We start from the raw sequence: 19,274 nt of genomic DNA, 5'->3' as shown, positions 1-19,274 counted from the left end.
GTCCTCAGTGCGGCAGTCCTTCATCATTGGGGACTTTCTGACCAATTTTTTCATGTCTGCTATCAATATATATGGATGCTTTTATTTTAAAGTGTTTGTCACTCGATATTTTTTTTTTCCCATGAGGTTGTCATGATATTTGGACTGAAATAATTTTTTTAAAATTTTACGCACACATGTTAAAATCTGAATTTGTTGCTAGGAAATTTCTTAAAGAATAACTCCGGCCAAATAGTCTTAACCCGTGCAGTGGGGATAAAACACACACACACACACACACACACACACACACACGCACACAGTTAAGTGCTCATTTTGCCTGGGATGTACTCACCCGAACCGCGATCCCAATCACTGAACCTGGAAGCGACGTGTAATCTATCAGTTCTCTTTCGGTTTCAGTGTTTCATTTCTCCGGTTGCTGTAGCCGGAGAAGAAGCTAATGAAGCCCGATCTTCCCTTTATCAGCTCCTTTTGAGGTCTGTAGGTGACATTAGGGGGCTAATAGACTTCTGATGTCTTCATAAAGAGGACCTGTCACTTCCTCTTTGGTGGCTTGTAAGCCCCCTGTGTGATAGCAATAAAGTTAAGTGTAAAAAAAAAAGATTAGAAAAAACACAATTTTGTCCCTCACCTCCATGTACACGCACATTAAAACTCAAACACGTGTTGGGCGACGGTTGCGCCATGTTGCATATCACCGCAAACGTTGGAGTAACAGAAATATTTCTAGGGCCATAAATCACCGTTGACAGTAAATTGATCAGCGATAAAGGCTTTGCCATTTCACGGGTGCATGCAATTTTAAGGCTTTGACGTTTTTGGTATCTGTTTACCCGACACAACCCCATCTTTTATATTTTACCATAAAATCGGGTATTGTTTTCTCTTTCTATGCACTAAAATTAATTGTAGTGTTCTTTTATCCTAAAAATATTGGTTTTATACAGGGCTGCACCTAATGATTATTTTCATAATCAATTAGTTGGCTTATAATTTTTTTCGATTAATCGGATAAAAAAAAAACATCCTTCATTTCGATGTGTGTTTGCATGTGTATGTAGGGGGTGGGGGACTTTAAACATTTTTTTTCTTTTTGTAACTTTAATTTTTTCAAACCTTTTTTTCCCCACTTAACTTTATTGCTATTACATAAGGGGCTAAAAATCCCCCTATGTGATAGCCAATTTGCAGTGACAGGTCCTCCTTTTATGGAGACATAAGGGGTCTTTAAGACCCATAATGTCACCTAGGAACCCCCCAGAGAAGCCGATGAAGCAGAGATCTGCCTCACCAGCTTCTCTCCGACTTCTGTACCGGGGAGTGACAGAGGAATGCAGGAAGTGATGTAATACACATCACTTCCTGCATTCCGAGGAGGAGGAGATCTGAGGGGGACCGTGTATTGATCTCAGTTTGATCTCCAGTCACAGAGCTGCTGTGCTGGTCCCGGGCTCACACCGGGCACAGCGGAGCTCGGGATGCAACGGAGGGGGCGCACACCCACACGCATATAACAAGCGATCGGGCGTCTCTACAGACGCCTGGACGCTTGTATGTAAACAGCCATCGCTGGCTGTTTACATTCCAAACCGATTTCCCGCTCTTGCGCGCCTCCTACCTGGGGACACGAGCTGGGCGGGGTGGGACATCTAAAAACGCCCACCTGCATCCAAGAAGCCGCTGTCCGGGCCATTTAATTACAACGGCTGGACAGCAGGTGGTTAAAATAAAATACGCAAATGCCGTGTTGCAAACATAAAAGTTTACTTCAGAATAAAACTGCATGCACAATATTTTGCAATTGCACTGCACTGGAACGCACAGCATTGCGGTATTGTGCGTTCCAGTGCAGGAGATCACACTGTGGGTGGTGCCATTGCAATGAATGGCACTGCAACGAACCTCCCACAGCAGAATTTGTCAGGCCGAAAACCAAAAATGACTTTTTCCCACCTTTTTTCTAATTCAGTTTTTAATAATTGTACTATAAGCACATGGCGCTGGAATAGTTTTAGCCTGAGAATGACAGCTGCCAGTGCCAAGATTCCGCAGACGGCAGCTGAATGTAAATACAGCAGGTAGTGGGCTGGTGCAATAGTCAGCCTGCTATTGGCCATTTCAAATTACGATAGCCGACTAGCTATTGCACCCGCCCACTGCTTGCTGTGCCCTCCTCCGAGCATGGAGGAGAGAGCTAGGGGAACCAACCAACTAATCCATAATGAGATTAATTGACAACTATTCCCAATATCGATCAAACGATTAGTTGGCTGCAGCCTCCAGTTTGATAAACATTTGCTCAAATATCGTGAGATAAAAAAAAAAGAAACTTGCATGTTTTTATTCTACAAGGCCTCTGCTTTCAGAAAATATATCATCGTTTGGGGGGGGATTTCTTTTAGACAGGAAGTGGGTAAAGATGACCTTCTACCTAGATTCCAAATGTAAATTTCTACCTAGATTAAAAGTGGATACAGCAATAAATATGAACACGTGACAGTTAAAAAATAAAAAGAGGAGAAGAGAGACTATAGATAGTGTGGGAGTACCACAGATCTAGAGAGTGCAGCAAAGCTATGACATTCTTTTCTGACTTCTTGTCAAGAAAAATAATGTTCTTCAGGGGCTCAAAACTCTTGTAGAGCCCATTTAATAGAGCCCTTACCTCCCAAGTCCTATAGAAGGTCATACAGGGAATCTGAGAATTCTCTACAGGAAGAGGCCTCTAGTTCAGGGACTGGTGAGCTATATGGAATATCTGATGGAAAAGTTACCATCTGGAACCTCTCAATGTAAGATGATTGTATGCGGCCTCCAGGAATGGACATATTATCTCTTTGATGCTTATGTGCTGTTCAAGCAGCAAAGTTTGCCATTTTTTTTATGTTCTGTTACAAATAATCAGGGCCGGTGCACACCTAGGCGACACCTCATCGCGTGGCAATCGCGCACGATTCAGCGCGGATTGTCGCGCGTTCAGGAGTCGCCGCGGTGTGAACCCATCGCGCTGTGGGTGCCATTATTTTTTAATGGCACCCCAGTCGCGCCAAGCGGATCGCGCGGTTTCCCGCCCGTGCTTCCGAACACGGCTAAAACAGCCGTACATCGCAAAAAAAAAAGGTACATGTACTTTTTCCGCTTGCCGCGCGGATGTCACCCCGTTGAAGTCAATGGGTCCACGTGGCAATCACTGCCTGCATTGTGCAGGACCACGCGATCCCGGCATCAAAGTCCACCAGAAGAAAATGAAGACAATGAGGGGAAGTTATCAAAACTTTGGGCCACTGTGCATGGCAACCAATCAGCTTCCTTCTTTCATTTTTAAAGCTTAACTGAACAAATTGAAGATGGAATCTGGTTGGTTACTATGGGCAACTGCTCCAGATTCTGTCTGCTCCAGTTTTGATAAATTCCCCCCCACTGTATTTGGAGGGGGAGGCGGGCAGCTGCGGTAGGGGGCGCTTAAAATAGAGGCTTGACCGGACTAGTCGCACATATGGAGGGAGCTTACCTTACCGGAATAAGGAGAGTATTACTCTTCCCTCTGCTCTTAGACTTGCCGAGCATGTAACCCATTGGGGTTGAGACTGCAATAGTGTAATTTTTCGTTGTGCCCGGATTGTCCCTTTAAAGCAGAACTCCAGGCATAAATTTGATTAACCCTTGTAGGGCTACCCTTACATTGCAAGAGTTAAAGTGACAATAAACTCAGGAATTAAACCTTAAAAATACATTCAAGTACAATAACTATTAAACAACAATATATCTTATTTGTGTATCACTCGGCTGTAGATCCTCAATCTCTGAATTGATGCTGACACTGTCCTTCCTTCTGGAGGGGGGCCACTTTTGTTCCCCATGGTCCCCGTGTGTGTTGTAGAGTAGTCCACCGCTCCAAGCTCACTCCTGTGATGGACTACAACCTCACGTTTAGTTTACTAATGTGTATTGGGATTGTAGTCCATCCACGGGGGTGAGGGGTAGCTCCACCTACGGGTTAAGAAAATGTGTAGGGAGTTCTGCTTTAAGTAAACAGGGGAGTTCTGCTTTAAGTAAACATGGTTTTGTTCTGATGGTCAAAGTACAGGTTCACTTCAACAACTTCTAATAGAACGCATCAAACCCAAATTCACCTTTTTTCCTAAACGCACATGAAGGCAAACCAAAGAGATCACTTCTCTTCAGAATCCTGGTATCCTGCAGGTGCCAGTAATAGACCCCATACATGTGCAGCATTGTTTCAGCATAATTTGTGCCATTTCCTGTGATGTATATGTGTGATGTAAATTCTTAGCGCCAGACAGCCAGAAAGTAGTCGTGATTCATGTGTAGTAATTTCATTATTGGAGTCATTTGCAGGGGTACAGCAAAAGGCCCCAGTGTGGTAGATGCTGTGCAGAGGTCTTCTGTCACACATGATACAATCTCTGTACAATCAAATTTAAGTCTACCAAAGCTATTGAATCAACTATCTAATCTGTTTGTTTCCAGTCAGGTAGAACCTTGCGCTACATACTTGTTGGTTGAGCTAAAGATGAAAATCTGAATATCAGATTGTAACGCATGTGGTGAGCCTGAAGAAGGGCCCTTTCTGTGCCTAGAGACATTGGAGAATGTTCTTGGGCTGCAACCAACTAATCGATTATGAGAATAGTTGTCAACTAGTCTCATTATCGATTAGTTGAATCCCCTAGCTCACTCCTCCGCACTGGGAGGAGGGCACAGCAAGCAGTGGGCAGGTGCAATAGCCAGCCTGCTATTGGCTATTGCAATTTGAAATGGCCAATAGCAGGCTGGCTATTGCATCGGCCCACTACCTGCTGTATTTACATTCCGCTGCCGTCTGTGGAATCTTGCCACTGGCAGCTGTCATTCCCTGGCTGAAGCTATTCAAGCGCCATGTGCTTACAATACAATTATTTTAAAAAAAATAATAAAGGTGGGGAAAAAATCATTTTTGGTTTCGGCCTGACAAATTCTGCTGTGGGAGGTGCGTTGCAGTCCCATTCGTTTCAAATGCACCCCAAACGTGTCTCCCAACCACAGAGTGATCGCCCGCACTGGAACACACTGGAACGCACTGGTACCATAATGCTGTGCGTTGCAGTGCGATTGCAAAAAATTGTGCGTGCAGTTTTATTCTGTAGTAAACTTTTATGTTTGCAGCACTGCATTTGTGTATTTTATTTTAGATTAGAGATGGTATTTTTTTAATCTGAAAAAATAATCGGCCAACTAATTGATTATGAAAATAATTGCAGCCCTAGAATGTTCAGCCCAACTGGCTAAAGCTGGCCGTACATGGCTTAAATGATTGCCAATTCAGCCATGTCGGGCCCCGCCAGCACAATCCGGCTCAACAGAAGTCCATTTAAAAATTGACTGATCCTGGTGGAAAATTATCGTCTGAACAGTGAATGAATTCCTTCACATGTAGTCACTGTTCTGGTATTCAGGAAGCTGTGGGTGCTTCAGCTGTCTGAATGCAATAACTGGCATTGGAAACGCTTAACAGCATGGATGGGGAAATCTATCTGTATGGCTAGCATAAAATGTATATACCTGTAGGCCTTCCCATGTGCCCCTTGACCCACCCTGCATGGGTATAGGGTTGATTTGTTGGGGTAACTTCACCCAGCTAATCTTTAACTTTCTTTGCTAAAAATGTTGGTCCCTTCTTATTTCATAATTGCATACATGCAGGTTCCATTGCTGGGAATGGTGGTTCGGCAGTAGGATCCTGCATGCATGACCAGCCCACATTTAATGTTTTATACACCGCTTTAGATATTATCTATTACCTTTCCTTCATATTTTGATTTGTCTCTGTTAAATGTTTCACTGACCTCCTGAAGACCTGAAGTATAGTGCAGACAGACGCCCTTCTCCTCAATCGTGCAAGTCTGTTACAAGGATAAAACAATGGCAATAGTACATGCAAGCATCTAGAGCTGCAGCTAACGATTATTTTCAAAATCGATTAGTTAGTCATCTCCCCGCGTCCCTGTGCCGATCGGCGGTGAATGTGAGGTGGGGAGGAGGTGCGGCGTATAGAGCGTGAATGCGGGCGGGTCTGGCAGCGGCGAGTGTGAGGTGGGGAGGAGGTGCGGCGCACAGCTTGTGTGGAGCCGTGAACAGGGCCAACTGATCGGAAGCCGATTAATCGATTATTGAAAAAGTTGACAACTTTTTCAATAATCGATTATGTCGATTAGTTGTTGCAGCCCTACAAGCATCACCATTTACACCACCTGTGGAAAGACCTGAACAGGGAAAACAAAATATACATAAAGTAACCCAAAATGCAAACAAAATACAATATAAAAATAATGAAGACTGTAATTTACAGTTGCACTTGATGAGTCACTTAACCTGTCTCAGTAACATCTCGATGACCTGAGTTACTGGGGTTGATTTACTAAAAGAAGGTAGGCTGTTCACTTTGCAAGAGAATTTTCCCTTGGCTTAGTGAATGAGGTAAAGCTCTGTTGACATCCATCTTCCAATCATGCGCAAGCAAAAATACTTTAAAAAAAAGTTTCCTTGCAAATGATTGGGTATTCCATGCAAAGTAATCATTTTAGCCCATTCACAAAGTTAAGGGAAAATCCCCTTGCAAAGTGGACAACCTATTTGCCTTTAGTAAATCAACCCCACTGACTTGGTAAATACTGAAGACAGCATCAGGATGACTGGACCAGAGGCTATACTTCAAAAGCTAGTTGTTACTAGATTCTCTCATATTTCTATCTTGGCGTGTTCCCTTTAAATCAGATTAGGCCCAGAAACAGGTTAAAGTGAACCTGCGTCCAGACTATGCAACTAAAACATTAACATATTCTGCAATAAAGACACTTTAAAGACCCTATACACTGCTGTAGCTATAGACATTGTGGATAACTGAAATCGCATCCCCCTTTGCCTTTTACTTTCTTCGAAGAGCAGAAACTTGGGCAGCTCTCCAGGTGAACACAGAAACGTATGTTTTTTTTGTTCGCTTTCTTCTCCATATCCTCATGGAAATGGCCGCCTCTTTGCTCTTCAAGTCCCCCCCCTCCCCCGAACAGTGTATTGTGTGTAAAGGAAGAGCTGGTATTTAGTGATCATGTTACAAAGGATCACAGGGGGCAGCTGAATTTCCTGTGGAGAAAATTTTGGAATTCAGGCCTAATAAAAATGTCATAAAAAATAAAGAAATTCATGAAAATGTGCACATGTATACATCATCACTGCACCTCTTCATTACCACAATACATGCTCATCACTTACAAAGGTGGAAATTGACGTTAAAGATTTTTGACAATTAATTTCCTAACTGTATATGCATCTAGAGAGGTCATAAGTGACTTGATTTAAAGCTTTTGTACTGCTTGTTAAGAATGTGTAAATACTTTATTATCCGTAGTGTGCACACACATACACTTTAAAGGAGAATTATGAGGCGAGTGATTTTTCACTCAACCTCATAGTTCGAGCTGACGTGTGACAATGAAACTGTCACACGTCGGCTCAATAGAGCCGTGACTGTCACTCACGGCTCCCTGCAGGGATTCCCCGCTCCGATCCTACAGCGCTGAGTGGCGGAACGGATGAGGGAGGGGGCGGGTACAGCTGGCTCTGCCTCAGGATAGGCAGAGGCAGCTGTCACTCACGCAGCTGGGTGGATCGCGACAGTGATGTCGGGATCCGTCTCGGCTGCGGCGGTCTCAGTACAGCTTGCGATATACTGAGCTTTGGGTCATGGGAGGACGCTAGTGTATGTCCTCCCGTGACCCTTAGGAGAACTATGGGGAAAAACACTTACCCCATAGTTCTCCTTTTTAAAGCTTTTGTACCGCTTAATGTGTAAATACTTCATTATCCATGGTGTGCACACATACAATTTAAGGGCAACACAATCCCCTTTTATCCCCACACACAGCTTCAGAAACCAGTGACATTGTTCTTGGGTCATGTATAGACATGTACCGACCTCTGCCAATAGATTCTGTGGTTTTGTTTTATTTTTTTAATGCATTTTCTTAAGCTATTTATAACACTTTCATCCCTTTCCTGCCTTTAAAGAGGGACAGTCCCCAGCCTTTCATGCTGCAGATGTATTTCCTTTTCTACACACATAACCGCCTGCTACTGTGGTTAAAGGGGAATCCTTTATGTTCACCTTATGATAGCTGTGACCTCATGAGCACTGTCTTTCTGTAAAATCCCACCAACATGCTTCCTTATTCAAAGTCTTAAGGTGGCCATACACTTTACAACCCTCGCAAGACAAAAGGTTGTAAAGTAATTTTAAAAACGTACGATCTGCCCATCTTGGACAGGCAAATCGTACTTGCGATCATCGCATGGCTGCAATGCTGAACGGGCAGTGTGCGCATGCGGACACTGGCCCGTTCGGCAGTTGTCGAACTAGCAGGCCACTAACCTGCCGAGAATCGTATGATTCTCAGCGGGTTTTCCAGCCTGCTTGTTCGACGGAAGACGTGTAACCGTGCAGTAGAAACGCCTTCCATACACTTTGCGATTATCGTACGATCGCGGGATTTCCCGCGATCGTACGATAATCGTACAGTGTATGGGCACCTTTACACATGAATGTACTCTCTGGCCCAGATTTACAGGTCTTGAAATGTAGCTAATAGAGCTGCAGCTAACTATTATTTTCCAAATCGATTAGTTAGCCGATTATTAAGTTCGATTAATCGGTTAATCAGATAAACAATAAAATACATTTTAAAAAATGGCTCCAGTGATGGGACTACAAGTTTGTATTGAGATTGTAGACCATCACAGGAGCAAGCTTGGAGCGGTGGAAGTTCTGGCAGCGGTGAGCGTGAGTTGGGGAGGAGGTGCGGCGCGCAGCGTGTGTGGAGCCATGAACAGGGCCAACTGATCGGAAGCCGATTAATCGATTATTGAAAAAGTTGACAACTTTTTCAATAATCGATTATAATCGATTATGTCGATTAGTTGTTGCAGCCCTAGTAGCTAACACCAAGGACACAAGACACCTAGGAGAAAAGAACGCAGGAACAAAAGTTCAGTGAATGACTATAGCTACCAGGCAGGTTATATCTTTTAAGTTTCTGATAAAAAAAACCCCCAAAGAATCTGATTTTAGGGCAACAACATATTTTCAATCTTTCTTTTCTCCAGTTTTTTTTTTTTTAAATAATTCAAATATTTAATATCCCCTGAATTTAGGATCTTCATGTACCAGTACTTGTTGCTACAAGCTAGCTAAATATACCCATTTTATAGGGTGTGTCAAACTCAAATGAAACACTGGGTGAATGGCATGTAACAAATCTTCAAGGGGCTGTATTATGTCTCCTGAGGGCCACACCTCAGAATTTAGCGCTCTGATAAATTTACATTATAGAAGTATCAGCAACTCACATTTTATACCAGAGAAGAAGGCCATCAAATATGTCCTGAAGTATTTCGATTTTACAATTCTGTGAGGAAGGGTATCCTTAGACAGAGAACAGCTAGGGCTTTATATACATTGTTTAAATACAGAGACATTAACCCTTTCGCTGCCAAGCCCTCCGGAAAGCTTTTAGCTTCAGCTGGCCAGACCAATTTTTGCACCCAAAATGTTTGTTAAAGGAGAACTATAGGGTTAAGGCTTTTCCCCATAGTTCTCCTTAGGGTAACGGGAGGACACAAACCTAGCGTCCTCCCGTCACCCTAAGCTCAGTATACCGCGAGCTACAGCTTGCTGTACACTGAGACGCCGCAGCTGAATCGGATTCCAACAATAACGTCTGTATCAGCCCAGCTGCGTGAGTGACAGCTGGCTCTGCCTATCTAGAGGCAGAGCCAGCTGTACCTGCCCTCTCCCCCGTCCGTTCCGCCAGTCAGCGCTGGCGGAGGGGGGAATCCAGCCCCTCCCCCTGTCACGGCAGAGAGCTGTGGCAGGATCGAGAGGTGAGCGAACGCTGGTATGTGTTCGCTCACTTCCCGATCTACTGAGCCGACCTGTGACAGTCTCATTGTCACAGGTCGGCTAGAACTATGAGGTGAGTGAAAAGCACTCACCTCATAGTTCTCCTTTTAATAGATTTAATCAGCGGCTCTCAGCCGCTGATGACGGCTATTGTTTTACAGGTGAGAGTCAGGGGAACCCTTCTGGTATAAGTTCATGGCCGTTAAAGCCACCCATGAGCTTATAGCAGAAGGGAAAAGGCCACTGACATGGCATACTGACATGGCCAGCTGCAAGCGGTTGTGTTACGTCGTATGCCATATGTCAGTGAAAGGGTTAATATGTTGTGTTAAGGCAGCCCATTTGCTTTGAACGGTCTGCCAATGCACCAAGATCTGCAGATTACCCTTTTTTAGCAGCACAGAGCACCACACAATATACTAGTGCATTGTGGTGTGCTGCTACACAGGTGAGTTGCTTTTTGTGCACTGGGATGCTATTAATAAAGAAATGGCACTACTAGTCTACCTACTCATCCCCCCACCTGGAGGGAATTTTGCACACACCCTAGGTTCCTATACATCCTAATGGGTGGTTCCACCAAGAAAGCAACGTGCTGGGCCATTCTTCCAAAACAGGTAGACCATGACTGGACTGGTGTGGTCTCATCTTACATGCACCCTTCCCAACTCCCACAGCATACTTTGCACATTAGGCAACACTTAGCTTCAAACTGTGCCCGTGTTCAGAACTGTTGTCGATATTCGGTCCTCATTGCTGTACCCCACCTCTGCTGTTGACGTTTCCGGGTTCTTGGATGTCCTCTTCAGCCATTGAATGTGCACATGAGTTACATCCTCCATGGCACCTAGCCAGCTCACAGCATTTTAGGGCCCATTCACACCATCTGCATAGGAGCTGCTCTGGCCATTGTTTTTAGGGCAGCCACAATACAATACAAGACAAGGCAATTTGCCTTCACAAGAATCATTATAGGGTAGGTATCAACCTATTCCTATTAAACAATTGGGGGATTTTAGACAACCAACATATCAGACCAAGCAATAGAGACAACAACTTTATAACAATTTTAAACATTTATTAACTACCTATGCAATTTAAAACCAGTAAAATATTTTGGGAAATACCAATGGTTAATGTGCTGGTCCTTTTAGCCAATTTATGTACACCATTCACCAATAGAGTAATGTGTTGTTAAAGCTGTCACATTAATGGTATATGTTCTTGTTACATTCTAAACCAACATGAATAAGGGTCCTCGAGGCGTTTCACCCATTGGGCTTCCTCAGGAGGACAATCCCATCAAAATGTGCGACCAGTTGGAAATTAGTTCAGCATTGGTAAAGACACAGGATCAATTCCCTTATAGGGAATTAATTATCTATCTGTACTTACCCATCTCATCTACCGCTAGCAGGAATCGATCTCCAGTTGAAACAGTTGAGATATTCCTCCATCTACACCAGAGCCTGCATGCAAGCGTTGCCCTTTGGTGTCATTCTGCCTCCTTCCTATGTATATTGATCCCTCTGCAGCCCCTGTAAGGGAATTGATGTCTTGATCATTGATCTTGATATCCTCACCAATACTGAACTATTTTCAACTGGTCAGACATTTTGATGGAATTGTCCTCCTGAGAAAGCCCATGGGGGGAAAAGTGTCAAGAACCCTTAATCCTTTTGTTTTTGAATGTAACAAGAACGATACCATTAATGTGACCGCTTTAACAACACATTACTTCGGCACTGTGTCAGGACACCGCATTCCAGACACTGCGCGATTAGCACAACGTCTCGTGAATGGGCCCTTAGAGAGGCATGCGCCATGCAATGTGCACAAAAAAATAAAATGCTAAGAGAGTGGATTAACTTTTTTTTTTTGCATGTCTCTTCTGCCAAAAGTCCCGAGCTCCCAGCAATTTTTCTTTTTGAGAGATAGATAATCCGCGCTTCTGGAAAGGAAACTAAAGTGGAAGTATATAATAAATTAAGACCTAAAGCAGCTCTAAAAAGGGGATAGAAGAATCCTATCAGCAGTCGAGAAAAATGTATATCAAAGCGCTAAAGGTGTAACAAATAAGAAACTTAGTATAACCAAGTGATATAATGAAATTTTAGGCTTAGGGGGTCTAGCCCTAAAACAAGTGATATCTTACATAGAATCATAAATATATATAAATAAAATGAAAGTTAATAATACAATAGTGCTGTGAAAAAACAGAAATGATTGGGACAATAAAAAAATTCCAACCACTGTGTAAAGACCTCGAATAGGTCACAATATATAAACGATCCGTGCAAAAAATAGGAATAAATTGGTCAACGAAAAATAAACGTAAAAAACGTGTACAAAGAAAATTGTTAATGATATATATTGATGGTGGTATGTATTTCGTGGCGGTGGTCCGACAGCCCCCTTGGGTGTTTACTCACCAGATGGAGTTGGATCAAAAGGCTTTTTGTTAGTGACACTTGAGCCTGCAATCGTGCTTTCAAGCTTGGACCCAGTTGTTTTTACTCTCAGTCCCTGCAAGGTGAGTGGTAGGTTTTTCTCCCTTGTAGCGCTGGCTGTATCCCAGAAGTAAAGCTGGATCGTCTCAGGCGCAGCGTCAAACGAAAACTCCTTGCCGTGGTCTCGCAGTATTTCAAAGATAAAAAAAAAAAAAGGACAGAGCCCTCATAGTGTAGCGTGCAAAAACATTTAGCTTTATTACAAATAGTGACTTACACAAGCAAAAAAATCCGGCCGGCACAAGCAGCTCAGGAACAAAACTTTAAAAACCCTCGTGTGCAAATCTAGCGTCTGCCCTCTTTGACGCGTTTCGTCAGTTGACTTTTTCAAAAAGAATTTTTCTTTTTGCCTTTACTTCCACTTTAACCTACAGTCATTGTGCGTCAGTAGAACGTATAACAATAAAAGAAGTTCATAAAATTTGTGTTGTAATTCAATCAAAAATCCCCTTAATGTGCAAGATCGTAGTCCTCGATTAGCAGTTCCAGGTCATAAAGCGCATGTGACAACTCAGCGTCACTGACATAATAGTCACTCCTAAAATGTTCAAATGTACTTCCACCAATGTCACATATTCTGCATTGTCTGGTAAACTAACCAAGTCAAACTGACCACTGAAGCTGGGCATACTCTGCTTAGATTTCCGAAATAATTTTCATACAAAAGATCTTTTGTTCAACTTTTTATTAGTTGATGGGGTCAAATTGACAATCAATTTTGACTGTAGTGGCGAAAAAAAAATTGAAGGAGCAGGATGGAAAATGTAATTTTGTAAACGAAATTCTAACAGTGACAGGGTTATTCACAAAAAGAACAGTTTGGAGAGGGCAGGAGAAGTAAACAATTTAGGACAGGGGTGCCCATTAGGTAGATCGTGATCTACCAGTAGATCGCAAAGCAAACACTGGTAGATCGCGATCGGCTCACTGACCTGTGTCCTGTCCTCCCGCGGTGCTCGTGCGGCTGAATGTGTCAACGAGAGAGAGAGAAGAGACGGTAACGAGAGAGAGAAGAGACGGCAACGAGAGAGAGAAGAGACGGCAACGAGAGAGAAGAGACGGCAACGAGAGAGAAGAGACGGCAACGAGAGAGAAGAGACGGCAACGAGAGAGAAGAGACGGCAACGAGAGAGAAGAGACGGCAACGAGAGAGAAGAGACGGCAACGAGAGAGAAGAGACGGCAACGAGAGAGAAGAGACGGCAACGAGAGAGAAGAGACGGCAACGAGAGAGAAGAGACGGCAACGAGAGAGAAGAGACGGCAACGAGAGAGAAGAGACGGCAACGAGAGAGAAGAGACGGCAACGAGAGAGAAGAGACGGCAACGAGAGAGAAGAGACGGCAACGAGAGAGAAGAGACGGCAACGAGAGAGAAGAGACGGCAACGAGAGAGAAGAGACGGCAACGAGAGAGAAGAGACGGCAACGAGAGAGAAGAGACGGCAACGAGAGAGAAGAGACGGCAACGAGAGAGAAGAGACGGCAACGAGAGAGAAGAGACGGCAACGAGAGAGAAGAGACGGCAACGAGAGAGAAGAGACGGCAACGAGAGAGAAGAGACGGCAACGAGAGAGAAGAGACGGCAACGAGAGAGAAGAGACGGCAACGAGAGAGAAGAGACGGCAACGAGAGAGAAGAGACGGCAACGAGAGAGAAGAGACGGCAACGAGAGAGAAGAGACGGCAACGAGAGAGAAGAGACGGCAACGAGAGAGAAGAGACGGCAACGAGAGAGAAGAGACGGCAACGAGAGAGAAGAGACGGCAACGAGAGAGAAGAGACGGCAACGAGAGAGAAGAGACGGCAACGAGAGAGAAGAGACGGCAACGAGAGAGAAGAGACGGCAACGAGAGAGAAGAGACGGCAACGAGAGAGAAGAGACGGCAACGAGAGAGAAGAGACGGCAACGAGAGAGAAGAGACGGCAACGAGAGAGAAGAGACGGCAACGAGAGAGAAGAGACGGCAACGAGAGAGAAGAGACGGCAACGAGAGAGAAGAGACGGCAACGAGAGAGAAGAGACGGCAACGAGAGAGAAGAGACGGCAACGAGAGAGAAGAGACGGCAACGAGAGAGAAGAGACGGCAACGAGAGAGAAGAGACGGCAACGAGAGAGAAGAGACGGCAACGAGAGAGAAGAGACGGCAACGAGAGAGAAGAGACGGCAACGAGAGAGAAGAGACGGCAACGAGAGAGAAGAGACGGCAACGAGAGAGAAGAGACGGCAACGAGAGAGAAGAGACGGCAACGAGAGAGAGAGAGAAGAGACGGCAGATAGAAACAGGGGAAAGAGAGAAGAGAGGACCGGTTCACACCACAAAGTCTGCCTCCAGAGTGTTCGGCCTCTAGAACGCATTGGAACGCAAGCCGGCTGGCTCCCTGCGTTCAGGGGCGGGAGGGGGCGTGGTGGTGCATTGAAGTCAATGGCACCACAGCCATTCCCAACCCCCCCTTCCTAAGTGTGATCGCCCGCACCGGGAACGCAGGCACATTAATGCCTGCTTTCCGGGTTAGCGCGATCTGCAAAAATGCAGCATTTTTGCAGATCACAGTGGACTGGAATGCACGCACTAATGTGCCTGCATTCCTGGTGCGGCGATCGCACTGGGAGTGCGGCTGCGGTGCCATTGACTTCAATGCACTGCCAGTCTCCCTCCTGCCCCTGAATGCAGGTGTTTTTTTCGTTGGTCGATCTCATTGAGCTCGTCATTTGAGCTCGTCAACAGTAGAACTGGAAAGTGAGCTGAATTGGAGACTTTTTTCAGTTCAGCTATAAAGTCTTAGATCAGGGGTGCCCACAATTTTTGTGTTAAGATCTACTTTTCAAATGATGAGCTGCATGAGATCTACCAACGAAAAAAAAACCTCCCTCGCGCTCTCTCCCCTGGCGGTCTCTCCTCGCGCTCTCTCCCCTTGCTGTCTCTCCTGGCTCACCTTGCTGTATTTTGCAAACAGTGTAGTGCAACAGGCTGTGTAAACTAATATTCTTTGATGTAATACATAGCACTTCAACCACCAGAATCCACCAGAAAGGTGTCGGGGAGCTTGGCTCAGCAGACTCAGGCTGATAAGTAATCATGTGTGCACAGCTAAATAAATATACCAACATGGAAGAAAGGGGCCGCCATTCACACCCTTCGTGATCTACCAGCATCAGCTTTGAGAGCTACTAGTAGATCACAATCTACCTAATGGGCACCCCTGATCTAGATTGTTCACTTCTCCTGTCTCCTCCAAACTCTTCACCCTTTTGTGAATAACCCTGTGAATGTGGTTTTCATTCGGCAAACTCCATTCATTCCAAAGTCGACCGTTAAAATCAAACAAAATTTCGATGGACATTTGTCAAGTGTGTGATGGCGCATCGAACAAAAGTTTGTTCGGAAAGCTACTAGTGTATGGCCAGCTTTAGTTATACGTAGGTCAGAAGGTGCTTTTACAGAGACTCTCAGGCATATTCCAGCCCTTCCATCATAAAAACTAAGTTTCTTCACCTATAAATCGCACAAAGAGACAAAGATTAGAGGGTACAGTGTACAATACCCTTCTCTTTAAAACAATACAAATCAAGCAACGTAATGTACAAAACCCAGTTCTTGCCCAGCACTTGAGGATATCTTGCTTAATCCATTTAAAATCGCACACCACCAGCCATTTATGTACTTTTTCCAACGCATTTCGCTGCACGCTCATGATGAAGTCTGTTTTGCTGATGAAACATGTTGGGTGGAGAAGAGTATAACTGACGTATAACAGAGTATAGTTTCAAATAACTATTTAGCTTTATTTTTGAAGTGCGCTATATTGTTGTTTGTTATGAAGACATGAGAGGGCCATATGTGGCCCCAAAAAAACCCAGTTTGAGATGCATGCATTTGATGAATAATGCCAGTTCCACTTTTTTTTTTTCCTCATCTCTGCTGTGGAGATATGAAACCTGGATCTGGTTGTAGTAACCCATCAGACGTCTTTTGTTTTCTATGTAGAAACTTTGTACATGTAGAAACTATGTATTCGCGCTCTCTCTCGCGCTCTCTCTCTCGCGCTCTCTCTCTCGCGCTCTCTCTCTCGCGCTCTCTCTCTCGCGCTCTCTCGCGCGCGCGCTCTCTTCCTCTCCAACTCCTCTTGTGCCTAAACTTGACATGTTTGATTTACTTCACCTATTAATGCTGTGATTCCCCTGGACACACACCAGCTGGCTTCTCCGAAACCATCTACAAGCTTGAGTGCTTTCATATTAAGGCTCTGTCTGCTCAGTCGTGCTGGGAATGCCTAATATGCAGCCCTCGTCATGTCCTGTTGTACCAGCCATGGTTATAACGGGGAATTCTGCCAAGTCCAATGTCTATACAGTTTTGCATTCTATAGTGTCGATATGAGGACATAGTCACAGAAGAGATCCGAATGAACTGCAACACAGCTACACTCTTTCTACGTGCTGCATGGTGTTTTGGATACCATAACAGCAATTTGGCAAGTAATAAAACATTTTTATTTGCTTTAGTCATTCATTGTGTGTTGTCCCCCCTCCCCAAGAACCCTTCAAAAAAAAAAACAACTTTAATTTTTGGGTGTATGTCAAAAAATAAACCATGATAATTGACACTTGCCTCATGGATTATCTATGATTTTGGTGCGGGGGCTTTGACTGTCGGCACTGATTGTTACCTGTTAAGTGTTTGAAATTAAGTTAAGGTTTTTATTTGGGTCAAAAGGGTTGCTTGTCAAGACTTGCAGATAGGGTTAGCTTTAATGGGAGAAGTATTGGAAGAGTAAGATATACTCTTCCCAATACTTAGTCGATGTGGGACACTGCAGCCATCACACTCCGGCTCTATACCAAGAGCTGAGCCATTATGTAACTGCTGATTGGTCAGTTAACGGCTTCTCCCTGCAGAGAGCAGTGACTGTCAGTCACCACTCCCAGCATGGATTTCCTCTCTGTTCCTCCAGCACTCATTGGAGGGACAGACAGAAGGGGGCGGGCACAGCTGTCTCTGGCTCTAGAGAGGCAAAGCCAGCTGTCAGGCAGTCGGGATGCTTTCTGGCCGCAGCAAGTGCGGCTCTGTACTGTCAGCAGATAGCAGTTGGTATCCTGCTATAAGCTCACTTTGGATCATAGGATAAATGTACTTCTGTGACCCGAAAGAGAAATGAAATGCGTTCGTTGGCCACACAGAGGGCATTGTTTTGCTAAAAAAAAAGTTAGTTACACTTTAAAGTGACATTAAGGGCAAAAAAAATTTCCCCTCCCCCCCATGTAAATGTTAGCACTTACCTTAAATGATGTCTCTTTTTCCGATCTTCCTCTTCTTTCCCCATGTTTTCATCTGTCCCTCCAGCGGTGTGACGTCACTCCGATCCAGCGGTGTCTGCAGGCGGGTGCACGCGTCTATAGACTTACCTTGCGTCTCTGCTTGTCTCCCGGCCGATAATCGGAACTGCGCATGCGCCCGCCCCAAGATACTTTGCGGCCGTACGAGCAGTTCCTGATTCTCTGCGCGGGAGCGAGCAGCGATAACGAGGTAAGTTTTAAATGATTTTAAGCGTTTTGGTTTTTTTTACACTTCTTGCCTATATCTACTGCATGCTAGCAGTAGATATAAGCAAAAAAAAACGGAGGGTTTAGAACCCCTTTAAATATGGCTATTTGGTACAGTTACAGCACAATTTGTCTGTTTTCAAAAAGAACAACTCTATACAAGAATAAAATGGCAATAAAGAGCTTTCTTTCGGTTAATGCAATGTCTTGGCACTTTATAATTTGTGTATAAATCACTGGTCTTCTTTGGTCTCGTGCCAAGTCTCCCTGCTGGTTTGTGGCAGGAGAACTTTTAAAACATCTACCACCTTGAAGCAGTGTGCTGTGGAATCTCCTTCATTTCCATTTGCTCCGGTTCTAATAAATAAGCCGCAATAAGATGCTCTCTCCAGAATGTCGTAAGCTTTTTGGACTACAGGGGTTTGTATCCCCACTTATGCCGTTGACCTCGACCCCGGGATTTCCGCAAGGTGCTTCCTCTAAAATATTCTCCATCTGGAAAGGTAAAGGCTTAACACTCCTCCAACACATTTTATCGCCTCAGGGTACATGTCTCCCTTTTAATGTACTTCAAGAAAAATATGGGGTTCCCAACACTCATTTACTCGCATATTACCAGATTAATAATTTTGTTCGCCACAATCTCCCCGCTAGCACTGTATCCACTGGTCCCAACCTGCCCATCAGATTGCTTCAACCCTCACCCATCAAACTCTCACTATCAGCTATCTACAGTGTCCTTCGGGAACATTATACATCAACGTCCATCTCCTACCCCACGCATATACAGAAATGGGCTTCTTTTCTCCAACTCCCCCCGGATGTTGTTGAGGATAAACTTACAATAGGTTGGCATCGTATTCGTAAAGTAACCCCTTGTGAGAAATGGAGGGAGATTTTGTTTAAATTAATACATAGAGCCTATCATGCGTTCAATATTATACCCAAACACATGCAAGACCAATGGCTCACTGCTTGCCCCAAATGTAAGGAATACTTGCCGGATATCTCTCACCTTTTCTGGACCTGCCCCGCCATTCAATCGTTTTGGACCCTCACTTTATCCTATATGCAATCCATCACTGACATAGCACGTGATGCTCACCCGTTACTATGTTTATTCCATGATTCAATGCCTATATCCATGGCACAGCAATCATCTCTACAGCGTTGGGAACATCTTTGCTTACTAGGAGCTAAAAAATGTATTTTACAAAAATGGATTTTGAAAGAATCTCCCCAAATTGCAGACTTGAAAATGTACCTGTTT

General features: G+C 44.4%; 1 protein-coding gene across 1 annotated transcript in view; it reads left to right on the top strand.

Annotated features, from left to right (window-relative positions):
• The window catches only part of IRAK1 (interleukin 1 receptor associated kinase 1), an 84,558-nt gene that overhangs the window by 765 nt on the left and 64,519 nt on the right, over positions 1-19,274 (top strand). The gene's annotated exons all lie outside the window — the stretch shown is intronic.

The sequence above is a fragment of the Nanorana parkeri genome, unplaced genomic scaffold (assembly GCF_000935625.1).
Source record: "Nanorana parkeri isolate BGI_ZX_2015 unplaced genomic scaffold, ASM93562v1 scaffold475, whole genome shotgun sequence".
NCBI lineage: Eukaryota > Metazoa > Chordata > Amphibia > Anura > Dicroglossidae > Nanorana > Nanorana parkeri.
Note: the sequence above shows the minus strand (reverse complement) of the source record. Positions and strands in the feature narration are given on the sequence as shown.